This window comes from Schistocerca serialis, chromosome 7 (genome assembly GCF_023864345.2).
Source record: "Schistocerca serialis cubense isolate TAMUIC-IGC-003099 chromosome 7, iqSchSeri2.2, whole genome shotgun sequence".
In the NCBI taxonomy this organism is placed as follows: domain Eukaryota; kingdom Metazoa; phylum Arthropoda; class Insecta; order Orthoptera; family Acrididae; genus Schistocerca; species Schistocerca serialis.
In genome coordinates, this window is record NC_064644.1 from 170,648,870 (window position 1) to 170,665,407 (window position 16,538).

At 41.7% G+C, this 16,538-nt stretch overlaps 1 protein-coding gene and 1 non-coding gene across 2 annotated transcripts in view; one reads left to right on the forward strand and one right to left on the reverse strand.

The window, feature by feature from the left end:
• The window catches only part of LOC126412857 (uncharacterized), a 542,164-nt gene that overhangs the window by 105,207 nt on the left and 420,419 nt on the right, over positions 1-16,538 (forward strand). The window lies entirely within an intron of this gene.
• Positions 4,610-4,684, reverse strand: Trnat-ugu (transfer RNA threonine (anticodon UGU)). Its single transcript has one exon. It is a non-coding gene; the product is annotated as a tRNA-Thr (tRNA).

Consider the following 16,538-nt stretch of genomic DNA (forward strand, 5'->3'; position numbering starts at 1 on the left):
GACTCCTTGTCCACTTGTCGAGTATGGATCCGAATTCCAGCACGAAGCCCAGTTTCAGTCATGTTCCTTTTGTGGCACCAGCCATTGCCATCTGATAATCCCCTTGAGCCCTTACGTCGTTTTATCGGATTTCTACTCGTGTGTAGTCAGCAGATGAAGAAGAGCTCAGCGAGGGAGGTAGTCACCATCCCAGTGAGATGTTTCGGGCAGCAGTAGACCAATCTCGAGTGCGAGTCAAGGCTGTTGTGGATTAAACAACGTAAACATGACACGCACTTAACGAATTAAAATTTCTTTCATTCGATTCATTATTTGTTATTTCTCTTCCACATGTCGTTGCAAAGTTTCATTGTTCTACTATCACCAGTTTCTCATGTAGGCACTCTGAAGCAGCGGAAGTTTAATTATAATCACCCTGTACATACCAAAAGGGCCAGTGCTCGATTCCTAGTCGATAGTGTTGAGCACGACTTCACTCGCAATGGTAAGTCGTGTGGCAACTGCCATCGTATGAAAGCTGGATAGGAGCAGAAATGATCAGCGAACAAGTTAATACAACGAACACAAGACTTTCTTAACGTGTATTTCTCCAAACAAACGAAGACTCAATGCAAATAATGCAACAAGAAATAGTCTAGTTCGTACAACAGCAACAAAGGTGATGACGGAGCCGCGACTAGGTGGCGTCAGCGTGTTGTCCCATACTGAAGTTTCTCTAAGCGCGAGTCGGTTGCCTCCAGACCGTCACATACTGTGGCGACAGAGGGCGTTCATAATCCAGAGCCGTTGGAGCTGTGCCTCAGTGCGTGTGGTCCAGTGGTCCGCCGGATCCTGTACAACTACTATTGGGATCAAAAGGAAACTGGCAATTCCATTACCAACGTAACGACGCCCGTGGGGTAACATCTATGCATGGTGCACAGATATTAAATTTTTTTACGTCTTTCTCCTCTGGCAATCATTTATGTATGTAAAAAATGCCTATTGGTTCAGGGTCTACGATAAACTGCATGTCCACTCATATAAGGGGTAGTTACGAAGTTTAAAGTATCACCTGTAATTAACTCACGGATTAGGCCTTAGGCCTATTTCGACAGCTGGCAGCTGCGTACAAGTTATTATGAAGAGTGATCTATGCTCACGGGACATGTGATCAGCATGTCGTCAGTCCCTCCAGCCGTCATTGCCACTAGATGAATCCTGGACATACCGTTGCTTCTGTATCCAAGCAATTCCTCATCTGGCCTCACGGGGCTGAGGGGACCCTGTTCCAGACCTCCCTACCCCAGAAAAACACGAGGAGGTACCCGGAATCGAACTTGGGCCCTTCCTCACCTAATGAAAAAACTCCGATCATTCGGCTAAGCAGGCGGCCAGAAAAAAAAGCAAATTATTTTTTTTGAAATTTCAATCATTTTTATTGACTGAGGTCGAGCAATCGTACGTTAATTTAACTACAGGCTCTATGTATAGCGACCTCAGTTGCACAAAATTATTTTCAAATCGACCATGGTTTCGATAGTACTAAAATAAAAATTTACATAGGATTACGTAGAAAATATGATGACATGGCTTGAAATACAATATACTTAATAGGATTACTTCCATAAAATGTACAAACAGTGTACTTACATTTAATCATACCAGGGCTGAAAAACATCTGAGCAAAAATTCTCTCGTCAAATAGAAATTGTCACAAGAATAAAAATTTGAAAATGTAACATGTTTGTCAACTGGATAAAATATTCCATCGAAATACAATGGTAGCCGCGAGGCCGCTTAGGACCAAGAACTGCATCAAACCGCGTCTACCGTCACACTAGACGGCTAACAGGTCAAGGCAGCCACGAGTTGGACACGAAAATAGACTCGCGCCATCTAGCAAGAAGTGATCTAATTACAGACAAGAGCAAATGAGGCACTGCAAGACAATTTTAACGATTACAGGTAACAGCAGGAACCAGTCCATGAAACTTAGAACATACCGTAACAGTCTTATTTTACAAAAGAAATACAGTTCAAATAATGTGCACACAAAACACTATAATTGGAGGGAAAATGATGTTTAAAAGTCTACATTGAGGAAAGTATCGCGCCTCAGACAATTTTTAATAAGCGGCTCTATACCTTGAAAAAGTTTTTGTTGCGTAATTGCAACTGTTCATTAAGAATGAGACCGTCCTTCAGGGATAAGTGTTTAAAAATCTCTAGCTCTTCTAATATGTTAAGCCTAAAGCCTTTTTTCTCTGATTACAAGATCTGGACGTCTTTTACATCTTTAGGATTACGTCCTGTGATTGACAAATGGTCAGCGAAAGTTGAATTGTGAACATCGGTACCTTTTTTGCGTAGAAGATGTTCCTTCGATCTGTCGAAATAGCTCCGCCTGTTTGGCCTGCGTAATAGGCGGGACAGTTGCCGCAAATAATTTTATAAACACTAGAATTCTGCAAAAGAGAAAGCGTAGGTTTCAAGTTATGTATGATGTTACTTTTTAAAGAATTATTAGTGCAGAAGGCTACTCTACAGTTATATCTATTTTGAAGCAGACGCTGTATCCTGTAAGAAATTGGACCCAGAAATGGTATAGAGAAATTTTTTTTTCCTTTTCATTAAGTTCATTATTAGAAAGGCCTAAGGCAGCGATTCTCTGATTGGTTTTCCTACTAAAATGTTATCTACTATAGAAGAATCATAGCCATTATTGACAGCAACAGTTTTAATCAGACTGATTTCAGAATTGAGATTTTCACTAGAAAGGGGTGTGTAGATGGCCCTATGAATAGCTGAATGAAAAAAGGCATTCTTATGAGAATGCGGGTGTACTGAAGTGAATGGTATAATTTGATCAGGACTGGTTTCTTTGCGGAAGATATTGAAGCTAATTTTGTCGTCTTTTATCATAAGAGTGAGATCTATAAAGTTTAACTGCCGGAACTCATTTTCGCGTTCACAGGTGAAAGAAACATTTTCATGAAACTCGTTGAACACATTAAAAGGCCTTTTGTAAATGATCAAGATGTCATGGACGTATCTAGCGTATGAAAGACTGTCTATAGTTGACGCTGAGAAACTACTGAAAATTTTACTTCTAAGGAATTAATGAACACATCTGCAAGGATTCCTACTAGGGGGTTCTCCATTGCAAGGCCATCTAGTTGCTGATATAGTTTTCCATTAAACTCAGAATAATTGTATTTTACTACAATACGAAGTAAATTAATAAGATCGGCTATTTACTCATCAGGTAAATCTTTTGTGAAGGTTGCAAGAACCGGCACATTTGTGTAAAGATTTTTAAATTCAAAGGAAATTAATTTCATATCTTTCTCACAGTGAACGTCTAATTTCATCAACAAAATCTTGACTATTGGAAACAATATAATTGCTGTGGAGAAAACGAACTATTTTTTTTCAATACATCTTGCAAGAATTTGGCTAAGTCGTGATAGGCAGCGTTCATATGTTGGAAATTGGGCGTATCGGATGGTCTTTTTTATGGACTTTAAAATGAGCTCGTAAATTAGGCGGCTGTGGATTCATATTGATTAGCTGCTTTTAAAGGAAAAAAAAGTTTAAGAAGAGCTTTGGCATCGTTAATAGCGGTTTTGTAGAAGATTTACGATCTTACGCAAAACAAGGTAATCCTTTGCTAGTAACAATTCCCTTTCAACACTCTTGTCCGCGCTCTGTTCCGGATTATCAGGGATAAGGCTGCTGCTTAAATCGCAGGCAGCCGTGTTAACGCAGCTTCTTCCGAGACAAGGAAGTGCGCCAATATGCCGAAAGAGCATACATTTCTGCTCTGTGGGTGTGCGCCAACGGCGATCTCACGTTGGTAACACTGGTTCCCGCCTGATCACATTGGGCCCAGCAGGTACTTGGAAGGGTGACCGACCATTCGGAGTAAACCAGGTGCCGTTGGCTTTAAAGACACGCAGTTATCACAAGCGGTGTCCAGCTGAGAAACTTGCACCAGGTCGTGCTGCCACAGGACATTTCTATGAAACGAATCGGACCAGAGGATTAACGACGGAAGGTCGGTGCGCCGACCAGCCTGCATACGGTTTTTCGGCGGTTTCCCAAGTCCCACTCGGTGAATACCGGAATGGTCCCATGTTCCGCCTCAGAAAAAAGCTACTCAGTCATTCAGAACTTTCTCAGACTTGAACACAGAGTTTACTGTGTACACAGACAGTTTGGGTACGCTGCTTTTCCTGGGAGGGATGGGAAAGGGGGGGGGGCGAGATTGAGGACTGATGATGACCTTCGCCGTCTGTTCTCCTTAAACACTTGCTCAGCATCAGCATGGCCATCACATTAAGCCTTCAGATCGCAAGAACGACGAGCGTTTAACAGCAGATCAGCACTGCGAAAATCCGGAAAGGTATAAGACTTGTTAATTACGGACTGCACTCTAACGGAGATACCTTTCACTAGCAACAAATGAAAATAACGTTTCAAATAAATCAGAGAAAACAAAATGACCAACGTTTACTGCGCGCACTACTTAATATTAAATTACCTTTTTATAGAAATGATAATTAAATAGACACCCTAGCTGCAAGCAGGCGTTGATACACTTCATTGGGGACATGTTGAAAATGTGTGCCCCGACCGGGACTCGAACCCGGGATCTCCTGCTTACATGGCAGACGCTCTATCCATCTGAGCCACCGCGGGCACAGAGGATAATGCGTCTGCAGGGACTTATCCCTTGCACGCTCCCCGTGAGATCCACATTCCCAACATGTCCACAACACTACATTCGTAGTGCGCCTAATAGATGTTTGCCCATCATTTTTATAACACAACTTTTCGAATACACTCAGAAAAAAATAAACATTTTAAACATTAAAAGAAAGGAAGAAAAGTAACACAACGAAACACATCGCCGGAGACGGCTGATTTTGTAAGATTCTCTACATTCAGCCAGAAATTGTGTTACAATTGGGGCTAGCGAATTTAAATTTAATTTTCTATTAAACCAGATTGGTTTAGTTTCGATCTGTATCATTACCCTGCCTTTCCAGATTCTTATTTCCTTTTCTCCGGGACCCTTCAACATAAATTCGTAAATGCTTATGTTTATATGTATGTGTGCGTGCTTGAAGATGAGCAAAAAATTGGAAATTTGTGGTAAGGTCTTGTGGGGCCAAACTGTTGAGCTCATCGGTCCCTAGCTTACATACTACTTAAACTAACTTACGCTAAGGACGACACACACACACACACACACACACACACACACACACACACACACACACACACACAAACGCGCGCGCGCGCCCGACACCCGAGGGAGGACTCGAACCTCCGACGGGGGAAGCCGCGCGGACCGTGACAAGGCGCCTGAGACCACTCGGTGAAGATGAGCGATCTGTCGGAATATAGCGGTAACGGAAAAGGTTTCTTGCTCTATCAGTTCTGTCTATAAGATTATAAAATAGTTCTAAAAGGAGGAGCTTACCAACAACCATGCCGAGAACGCACAATGACGAGGGGTTGTCTCAGTTTACTGTAATTTCAGCAAAAGTCCAATTACACTCCAGATAAAATAACAATCGACAATAATTTTAAATATTAACAGAATAAGAACTGCGAGAACTATCAACTTACATGTATTTAGCCTTCACATACATTTACTCCTTTGCACTAAATTTCTTAGTGCACCCCTGCTCTTGTCGAAAAGGTCCTCCGGAGCTTTGGCGGCTCCTTTCATGTTCTTACTGCTCTGTTATGACTTGAAGTGAATTTTACGTTAGGCGCACACGTGGAAGCTATCGTCGATTTCAGCCCAACAGCTTCCACGTGCCCTGCTGTTTTGCGAACGACATACAGCTGAAGCTGCACTGCAGTCTCCAGTTATCAACGTATCTGTATTTCGCAACTGTAAGCCCAAACAGTAATTCTAGCCTAGCCAGAGTTCCGGTCTCTTCTGGTGCAGCAGCAGACGCAGAAGGCTTCTTGCCGTGCTTGTTGCTGTGTTCGTAATGTAGCAGCTGTTGCCGTATAGTATCGTAAACAGTAATGGCTCACAAACTCACATATGGGTTATAATGAAATAAGAATAGCTGGTACTAAACAAAGGCTATTCTTCGCCAAGTTCCGTTTATAATCCCTTCCGTATGGCTTTATACACTTTACATGCCAGCAACTGAAAATGAAGAAAACTGCTGTTTGACTAACAGTCCAATTACGTGCTTATCACTGCCGAAATGCGATATCGCAGAGCAGTAACTAATAATAATTACTGAATAAGTCTAGTAAATTGCAGGGCAAACTATGCAGTTTCGGGGTAGCGTTGCTACTGTAAAAAGAGCATTTCGCAGGCACTACTCCTAATGACAGGCATGGGAAGTGTGTTATAAAACTGTTATTCTGTGTGTAGTTTACGGTTGCAGGATGTGAACATATACAGGATGTTTGTTTTAACTTTAGGCAACTAAATATATCGAAAAAAGATCTATGTGAAAAGTTAATGTTAGTAAAGGGAACCTCTCCTGCGTTGGCGGTGTCAACTTCATATTTTCAAGCGGGAACCCCCAGCTTTTTATTGTAGACTATCGAACTCGCCAATGCTTCGCAACTGCTAAATATGTAGGGGAATTGTGTATACGTCCTAATCCCCTCCTCTGCCTCCCTCTCTCTATCCGTCTCCTCCTCTTTCCCCCTCTCTTTGTTCATCTCCTCCTCCCCCTTCCACTGTCCATCTCTTCTTCCCCTATTCTCTATTCACCCTCTCACTGTCCATCTCTTCATTCCCCCTTCCACTGTCCATCTCCTCTTCCCCCCACTCTCTCTCCATCTACTCGTCACTCCTCTCACTGTCCGTCTCCTCCCTTCCCCCTCTATGTGACCATTTTCTCCCCCTCCTTCTCTCTGTCCATCTCTCTTCCCCTCTCTTTCACACCACGAGTCTTGTTTCTTGTTATTGCAAACGAAACCTCCATAGGGAAATGAAATCATTGGTAAACTGGTTGGGATCTCTAATATAAGGCGTACAGGACATACCTCTCCAGCTGTTGGATCTGTGAGGACAGTAGCTACAATGACAGTATTTCACGCAGTTTTAATCTGAGAGCGGGTAGGACTGCAAAGTTTCGGATAATTCAGACTCCGTAGTAGTAACCTAATCATAAGTCGGTAAGTTATAAATACAACATCCCTCTTTCCACCTGTCTGTGACAAAAAAAAAACTATTGAGTATACGATTTTTTGTTTTAAAATTGTTTATAAGGGGTAATTGTGTACGTGGAATAAACAGTTTTGTTTAATGGTTTTAATGGCTTGATATCTAAGTAAAAACTGACTGCAAGAAAGAAAACGAAATTGCACATTTTGACACCAGAGCATTTTCTATTTCGCTGTCCGTTTTATCAGAAATTCTGTACGTTGTTGTTTAAAACAGTATATAGACTACATCTATCGGAATGTTAGTAACGTATCGCATAACCGTTTCAAGCAAAACGGTCGAGAGCTTTCGAGATTTTTGCTAATTACGTTTCTCCATTATACATCAGATATATATATATATATATATATATATATATATATATATATATATATATATATATATATACATTTAAAAATATGCAGCCAATGTGTGTCTGAGTGTTTATTAGATAAGTTGGTCAAGAACATTTCGAGATTTTGGCTAACAAAGTTTTCCCTTTATGGATTACATGTATTCAAAAAGTATGTATCCTACGACCATCCGCATGTTTATTGGTGTATACTGTAAAAAATGGGAAAAAATCGATGAAAAGCTTTCAGAGAAATTTACTGATATTCCCCCTTTATGTATTACGTATATGTTTATGTACCATATACATTTAAAAACACGTAGCCTATGCCCGTCCGAACGTTTATTAGAGTATCGCGTAAAAATCTGATCTAAACTGGTCAATAACTTTTCTAGAGTTTTGCCAAATATTCCCTTCTTATGTATAATTTACACATTGAAAAATATGTAATGTCCGTCAGAGAGTTTGTTAAGAGTGTTGTGTAAACATTTGAAATGAATCGGTCAAGAAATTTTCGAGTCTTGCTAAGATATATTTGTGTATCTCATATATATTTAAAAAAAGAAGCAGCCTCTGTCCTTCCGGAGGATTGTTAGAGTATCACGTAAATATCTGAGGTAAAGCAGTCAAGAACTTCTCGATATTTTTTTGGTAACAATGTTAAGCTACACTACCGTCACATTTCTTTGACAGAGATTTTCATACAGATACACCATCAAACTCCCCGACTTTTCCGGTGGAATTTCCAAAGATTTTCTTCCTTACGAACCGTGTCCTGATAATTGCGACCACAAAAAGAGTCAGCCAAACCGATCGAGTCGTTCCGCAGTGATGATCTTTCACACATGCGCAGCTGATATATAATTCCGAGTCGACTCCAAAAAATTCGTACGGTTTACTGAAGCCATTGTTTCCCATTCGTGATAGACGGTGCTGTAATCGACAATATCAAGTATTTTTATTTTCCCAAAAGACTAGGACACATTGAGTCTACAATTCATTTACGATGTAACTTTAAAACTTTGCGTTCTAACGGTTGATATTAACGTTGAAACGTTAGTTGACTGTTGCAAATGTGGTTGTACAGTACAAAAAATGCTGCTAGACACTGACATTTCTGGCTAATAGGCTATTATTATGGTAACACAGTTTTCCATTCACTACGGAGTTGACAGGTGAGTCCCCCGACGATCTGAATTCTTGATTTCAGTGGCATCAGATGCCCATTATTTGCAACTCTACAGCAGGTAAGTGCGCAAATAAAGGTATTTGATACAATTTTTGCTAATGAAACGGGTAATTTCATTCTTTATTACCTGCATCTTGGGAGATTATGGTTGGAAAGATGCTAACTTGACACGTAGCATGAAAAAGACGAAATCAACCACTGTAAACCGTCGGAAAGTTGGCATAAAAATTTTGGGTCTACATCTACATCTACATCCATACTCCGCAAGCCACCTGACGGTGTGTGGGGGAGGGTACCTTGAGTACCTCTATCGGTTCTCCCTTCTATTCCAGTCTTGTATTGTTCGTGGAAAGAAGGATTGTCGGTATGCCTCTGTGTGGGCTCTAATCTCTCTGATTTTATCCTCATGGTCTCTTCGCAAGATATACGTAGGAGGGAACAATATACTGATTGACTTCTCGGTGAAGGTATGTTCTCGAAACTTCAACAAAAGCCCGTACCGAGCTACTGAACGTCTCTCCTGCAGAATCTTCCACTGGAGTTTATCTATCATCTCCGTAACGCTTTCGCGATTACTAAATGATCCTGTAACGAAGCGCGCTGCTCTCCGCTGTATCTTCCCTATCTCTTCTATCAACCCTATCTGGTACGGATCCCACACTGGTGAGCAGTATTCAAGCTGTGGGCGAACAAGTGTACTGTAACCTACTTCCTTTGTTTTCGGACTGCCGATTAAAAATAATTAGGCCTAAGACTACTGATACGACTGAAGTATGTACAGTGCCTAACAAGCACTGATGAGGCGCACTCTTCGGAACCACAGAATACAGACGGTGAAGCACAGCTACGGTGTCGGTTTACTTGCCGCCTCGCTTCGAAGTGCTAGGTACCAGCCCGACCGCGGCGGGAGAATCGTGAACAGTTCCAATCGCTGATGTTCCGCTTCCTGGTGCACGCAACTGGTGCTGTGTCACCTCAGACGCCGCTAAAAGCATCCATCAGTCACGGATACGGTCTGAGGCTGCAGTCTCAACCCGTTAGAAATGCCTTTCGCTGCCCATTGTTCTAAAGCATCTTCTTTCCCGGCTTAACTTATTGGACCTACGACGTGAGATGATCGAGTGAAAGCTGTAAAGAAGTGGACAACATTTGCACGTAAAAGTTAAAGACACCATTTAGAGCAGAAACGGCGTGTAGCGAGCAAGAAAGCGAAACCGACCATAGGAACTTCCGCCGTAGTGAAGTTAATGACATGAAACCAGCACAAAGCACTGGTGAATAGTGTGATATATCTGACGAGACGAAAGGAGGAATTCGAGCTGCGAGGAACAGAATTCATTCGATTTCCCTTTCACCTTTCAATTCAGTGGCGTCTCTTCCTTGAAGGTTGGTTGGAAAGTATCCATAAAATTCTTTTGCATTGTAGACCGTGTCGCATAGAAAAACGATGAATCAACGTCTGTGTCTACTGCAACCGGTATTCATGAGAGTATGTAACACTACTGAGACTGGGCCGGTAAATCCCCTGATCTTCATCCTACACAAAATGCCGGGAACCATCTGCAGCAGTATGTGAAACGTCCGAATCGTCATTTCCGCAGTTTGGTAGTTCTACGGTATTCGATGATCAACGTGTGCCTTCATCTGGTTGTAGCATATATGAAGGTACTTCTGTGTTCTGTTCCTCGTCGACTTTATGTTTTCAAGGCTAGGGCTGGTGTTACACGGTATCGTTATGAACTAATGAACAAAATACGAGCGTAGCAAATATCAGAGCAATTGTGCGATCGGATTGTAGAGTTTCTCGCAACAGAACACGGCGTGTCGTTCTGAACAGAGACAGGTTCTCGGACGCAAAAGCAACATCCGGTGTGCCCCAATTGACTTTTTCAGGACTATAAATTTTTACAATATTTATGTTAATCACCTAATAGGTGCGCCTAGGCCGTAATTTTCATTATATAATTAGAGCAAGAGGACTAGTTACGACTGCCTTCTACAACCATCTTCAGCTCGTTCGAATCATAAAAACTAGTTGAATATGCATTGAAAAACATCATCATTAGCTACATTATGGGCAAATAAGATTAGGACAATATGTAGTTCAAGCTTCATCGAGACAGCCAGGTTGTAAACCATAATCTCCCAACGTACAGGTATTAAAGAAGAAAAATGGCCAGTTGCATTAGTGAAAACTGCATCAAATACCCATTATTTGCAACTCTACAGCAGGTAAGTGCGCAAATAAAGGTATTTGATACAATTTTAGCTAATGAAACTGGTAATTTCATTCTTTATTACCTGCATCTTGGGAGATTATGGTTGGAAACCCAGCTCAGTCTCGATGAAACTTACAACTACATACTGTTCTAGTCTTCTTTCCCCATTATATAGCTAATGATGATGTTCTCTATTGCATGATTTGAACGGTCTGAAGACGATTGTAGAAGGCAATTGAAATAGTCCTCATGCCTTCAGTGTATAGTGAATAGCCTAGTCTACGCATTACGTTTTTTTATATTAAATTTTTTTATTTAATAAATTACGTTAACACCGCTGTTCATTCCTGACAATTTCAGGCTTCACTAGCAAATAACGTCGGAAGTTCAATAAGAATTTTCGCGGATGATACCATTGTATACAGAAAAGTCGCAAGGCCATAAAATTGTAGCGCAGTACAGGAAGACCTGCTGAGGATGGTCAGTCAGTGCGGGGAGTGTCAACTGACCCACATCATAAACAAATGTAACTTACTGCCACTACGTAGACAGAAAGCCCCGTTACTGTATAATTATATGTTTCCAGAAAAAAAACTGGAAGCACTTACTACTATTAAATATCTAGGGGTATGCGAACAACGTAATTTAAAGCAGAACGACCATTCAAAATTAATCGTGGGTAAGATAGACCCCAGAATGAGATTCACTGGAAGAATCCTCAGCGAATATAATCCATCAACAAAGAAAGTAAAGTACGCAACACTCATTGGACCAATACTTTAATAATGCTAGTCAGTCTGGAATCCGTACTACGTAGGATTGGTGAATATCCTAATTTCTTTACAGTTTCATTTAGCAAGCGCGTCCCGGAGATGCTCACCCAGCTCTAGACGCAGACGCTGCATACGTTCTAGAAGAATGAACCAAAATATTGTTTCTTCCTACGTATGTTTCGCGGAAAGAACACGAAAATAAAATCAGAGAGACTCCAGTCCACACGGAGGGGTGCTAGCAATCATTCTTCTCGCCAACCATACGCAACTGGAACATATCCGTTTTGTCTTCTTGACTTTAAAACGTAACTCCATCTTGATGCTCTCGTCAGTAACAGCCTTTAATAGTTTCTGCAGATCTTCGAGTCTGCTTGCAAGTTGGACAGCGTCGTCAGCATGTCTTATGTTTTTGAGGATAGCTCCACTAACCGGTAGTCCTCGATACTTACCATCAAGACGGTCTCGGAAAATCTTTTGCGAATAGATTTTGAAAAGTAAAGGGGAGGGCATGCAGCCCTGGCAAGCTTCTTTCATAATCAGTACTACTTCTGACAACTGATCATCGATACACATAACAGCACTATGGTTCCAATACAGTTTCCGATCAATCGGATGTCACGATCGTTGTTCCTAGTTCACCTAAGATATTCTTCAGTTTGCCACGGTTTGGTAGTTTTGGCACAGTACTTAAATGACGTAGTAAACGGTAGGATTAAAAGTGGTATTGGTAGCATTGTTAGGGAACGAAACATAAATGAAAGCGTGATATAGAAGCTGTGAACCGACGACTTCTCTTTGTTTTGTTTGTTTGCTTCGCACGTAGTTAGAACCGCACGTCATCCGGTGTTAGTCGTTACAGAATATAAATTGCATTGTATATGTCTTGTGACAGATTCATTTTAGCCAGGAGATCTTTGAGATTATCTGGCTGCCTCTGCTACTTGGACCTCTGCTTCTTGGCTTCAGATATTTGCCTTGAAGTGACGGTTCTTTAGCACCACGCAGAGGACCCGCTCTCGTTGGGGATCGTCAGCAGACAGTCCCCGGGTATCAGCACTCGGTTTGGTATACTCACCAGCAGAGTACTCTGCGCCTCTCTGGCTTTATAGTCCACACGTGAAAAAGATAGCCGCACAACTCAACGAGGCCATCCGCATTATTAGTGAGTCAAGACGACCTACTCCCACATACTGGCTACCTATCTTGAGCCACATTCCTCCTCGTCCTATCAGCGCGCTACTGCGTGAATGCCAGAAGATTGCTAGTAACACCGACCTTCAAATAGTGAACGACGTATTTCCTGCGGAGCGAAAAAAACTAAGACCAAGACATAGCACACTCATCACAGCCAGGACTCCCATGGAAAGTGAATTCAGTACTGTCGATGAACGGAGACGCTGCTGGCAAACAAAACTGTTGCCCACAATGCTTGAAGCTGCCCTGCATCCGGATGAAGCCCCCTGGATTCGACCAGCCTCGGGCAATAAGGTCTATCTTGCACCGCATCCGAACGGGCCATGGACGATGTGCAGACACACCCTACAAGTGGGGCAAATCTTCATCACCATCCTGTGACCATGGTGCGGAACGACAGAACAGTTGCTGATCGACATGTCCCGCACTTGCCTTTCGAAGATTTCCTCACAGCGATAAGTGATGTTATGAAGTACATAAAAGATCTTTATATCCGTCTATAGCTGTTGTTATTTGTGGTATTTTATGCTGGAGAGCTGTGCTTAAATGATGATGTGTTGTAATTTTTAATCTTTGTGTGTGTATTGTCTTACGATTAATAAATAATGCATTTCAGAAGTAATAAAAATTATTTGATCTCGTAACTTCTGCACTTTTATGTAATCAAAGCGATGATGAAAGTCACTTTACATGCACAAACTTAAAAATCTATATAATTACTATTGCCATTTCGTACTTAATAGGACGTTTTACGTATGATGAAAGGCAAGAGTTTGCTGTTATTATTGATAACTGCGAAAGCTGTTTATGAATTGAATAACAAGTATTGAAGCAATGTTTGATATCTCTTTTTTTCCTTTAATTTAAGGGGAGTAGGACGTCAAATGGGCCGACTTGAAGCAAGAGAGGCACCAAACGACATTTTAATTTCCACTGTCTACACTTTTACAAATAAATTCATAAAACTTTGTCAACACGACCAGGAAGGATTCAAGATTCAAACTCAAAGGAATGTAAGTTCGAAAGTATAACAAAATAAATTTTTTTACGTGTGAAATTTCATAATTTTTTTTACTTACTATTGGCTGCAGAGGGTACCCGTGGTCTAGGGGTAGCGTCTTTGATTCATCATCAAAACGTCTTCGGTCCCGGGTTCGATCCACGCCACTGCCTAAATTTTGATAAATAATCAGCATTAGCGGCCGAAGACTTCCGGCATAAGAAGTCAGCCTCATTCTGCCAACGGCCTTGTCAAAGAGGGCGGAGGAACGGATAGAGGTTCAGGGCACTCTCTTGTCCTAGGGGTGGGAAATTGCCCCTAAAGGCGGAAAAATCAGCAATGATCAACGACATGAGGATGCAGAAGGCAATGTGCATTAAAGACACGTAACGTGTATCCACAGGACATGTGGCCTGTAATTGAAGTGTCATGATGATCTCTCCATTGGCAAAAGATTCCGGAATAGTCCCCCATTCGGATCTCCGGGAGGGGACAGCCAAGGGGGAGGTTACCATGAGAAAAAGATTGACTAATCTACGAAAGGATAACGTTCTACGAGTCGGGGCGTGGAATGTCAGAAGCTGGAACGTGGTAGGGAAACTAGAAAATCTGAAAAGGGAAATGCAACGGCTCAATCTAAATGTAGTAGGGGTCAGTGAAGTGAAGTGGAAGGAAGACAAGGATTTCTGGTCAGATGAGTATCGGGTAATATCAACAGCAGCAGAAAATGGTATAACAGGTGTAGGATTCGTTATGAATAGAAAGGTAGGGCAGAGGGTGTGTTACTGTGAACAGTTCAGTGACCGGGTTGTTCTAATCAGAATCGACAGCAGACCAACACCAACAACGATAGTTCAGGTATACATGCCAACGTCGCAAGCTGAAGATGAACAGATAGAGAAAGTGTATGAGGATATTGAATGGGTAATGCAGTATGTAAAGGGGGACGAAAATCTAATAGTCATGGGTGACTGGAATGCAGTTGTAGGGGAAGGAGTAGAAGAAAAGGTTACAGGAGAATATGGGCTTGGGACAAGGAATGAAAGAGGAGAAAGACTAATTGAGTTCTGTAACAAGTTTCAGCTAGTAATAGCGAATACCCTGTTCAAGAATCACAAGAGGAGGAGGTATACTTGAAAAAGGCCGGGAGATACGGGAAGATTTCAATTAGATTACATCATGGTCAGACGGAGATTCCGAAATCAGATACTGGATTGTAAGGCGTACCCAGGAGCAGATACAGACTCAGATCACAATATAGTAGTGATGAAGAGTAGGCTGAAGTTCAAGACATTAGTCAGGAAGAATCAATACGCAAGGAAGTGGGATACGGAAGTGCTAAGGAATGACGAGATACGTCTGAAGTTCTCTAACGCTGTAGATACAGCAATAAGGAATAGCGCAGTAGGCAGTACAGTTGAAGAGGAATGGACATCTCTAAAAAGGGCCATCACAGAGGTTGGGAAGGAAAACATAGTTACAAAGAAGGTAGCTGCGAAGAAACCATGGGTAACAGAAGAAATACTTCAGTTGATTGACGAAAGGAGGAAGTACAAACAAGTTCCGGGAAAATCAGGAATACAGAAATACAAGTCGCTAAGGAATGAAATAAATAGGAAGTGCAGGGAAGCTAAGACGAAATGGCTGCAGGAAAAATGTGAAGACATCGAAAAAGATATGATTGTCGGAAGGACAGACTCAGCATACAGGAAAGTCAAAACAACCTTTGGTGACATTAAAGGCAACGGTGGTAACATTAAGAGTGCAACGGGAATTCCACTGTTAAATGCAGAGAAGAGAGCAGATAGGTGGAAAGAATACGTTGAAAGCCTCTGTGAGGGTGAAGGTTTGTCTGATGTGATAGAAGAAGAAACAAGAGTCGATTTAGAAGAGATAGGGAATCCAGTGTTAGAATCGGAATTTAAAAGAGCTTTGGAGGACTTACGGTCAAATAAGGCAGAAGGGATAGATAACATTCCATCAGAATTTCTAAAATCATTGGGGGAAGTGGCAACAAAACGACTATTCACGTTGGTGTGTAGAATATATGAGTCTGGCGATATACCATCTGACTTTCGGAAAAGCATCATCCACACAATTCCGAAGACGGCAAGAGCTGACAAGTGCGTGAATTATCACACAATCAGCTTAACAGCTCATGCATCGAAGCTGCTTACAAGAATAATATACAGAAGAATGTAAAAGAAAATTGAGAATGCGCTAGGTGACGATCAGTTTGGCTTTAGGAAAAGTAAAGTGACGAGAGAGGCAATTCTGACGTTACGGCTAATAATGGAAGCAAGGCTAAAGAAAAATCAAGACACTTTCATAGGATTTGTCGACCTGGAAAAAGCGTTCGACAATATAAAATGGTCCAAGCTGTTCGAGATTCTGAAAAAAGTAGGGGTAAGCTATAGGGAGAGACGGGTCATATACAATATGTACAACAACCAAGAGGGAATAAAAATGGTTCAAATGGCTCTGAGCACTATGGGACTTAACATCTGTGGTTATCAGTCCCCTAGAACTTAGAACTACTTAAACTTAACTAACCTAAGGACATCACACACATCCATGCCCGAGGCAGGATTCGAACCTGCGACCGTAGCAGTCGCGCGGTTCCGGACTGAGCGCCTA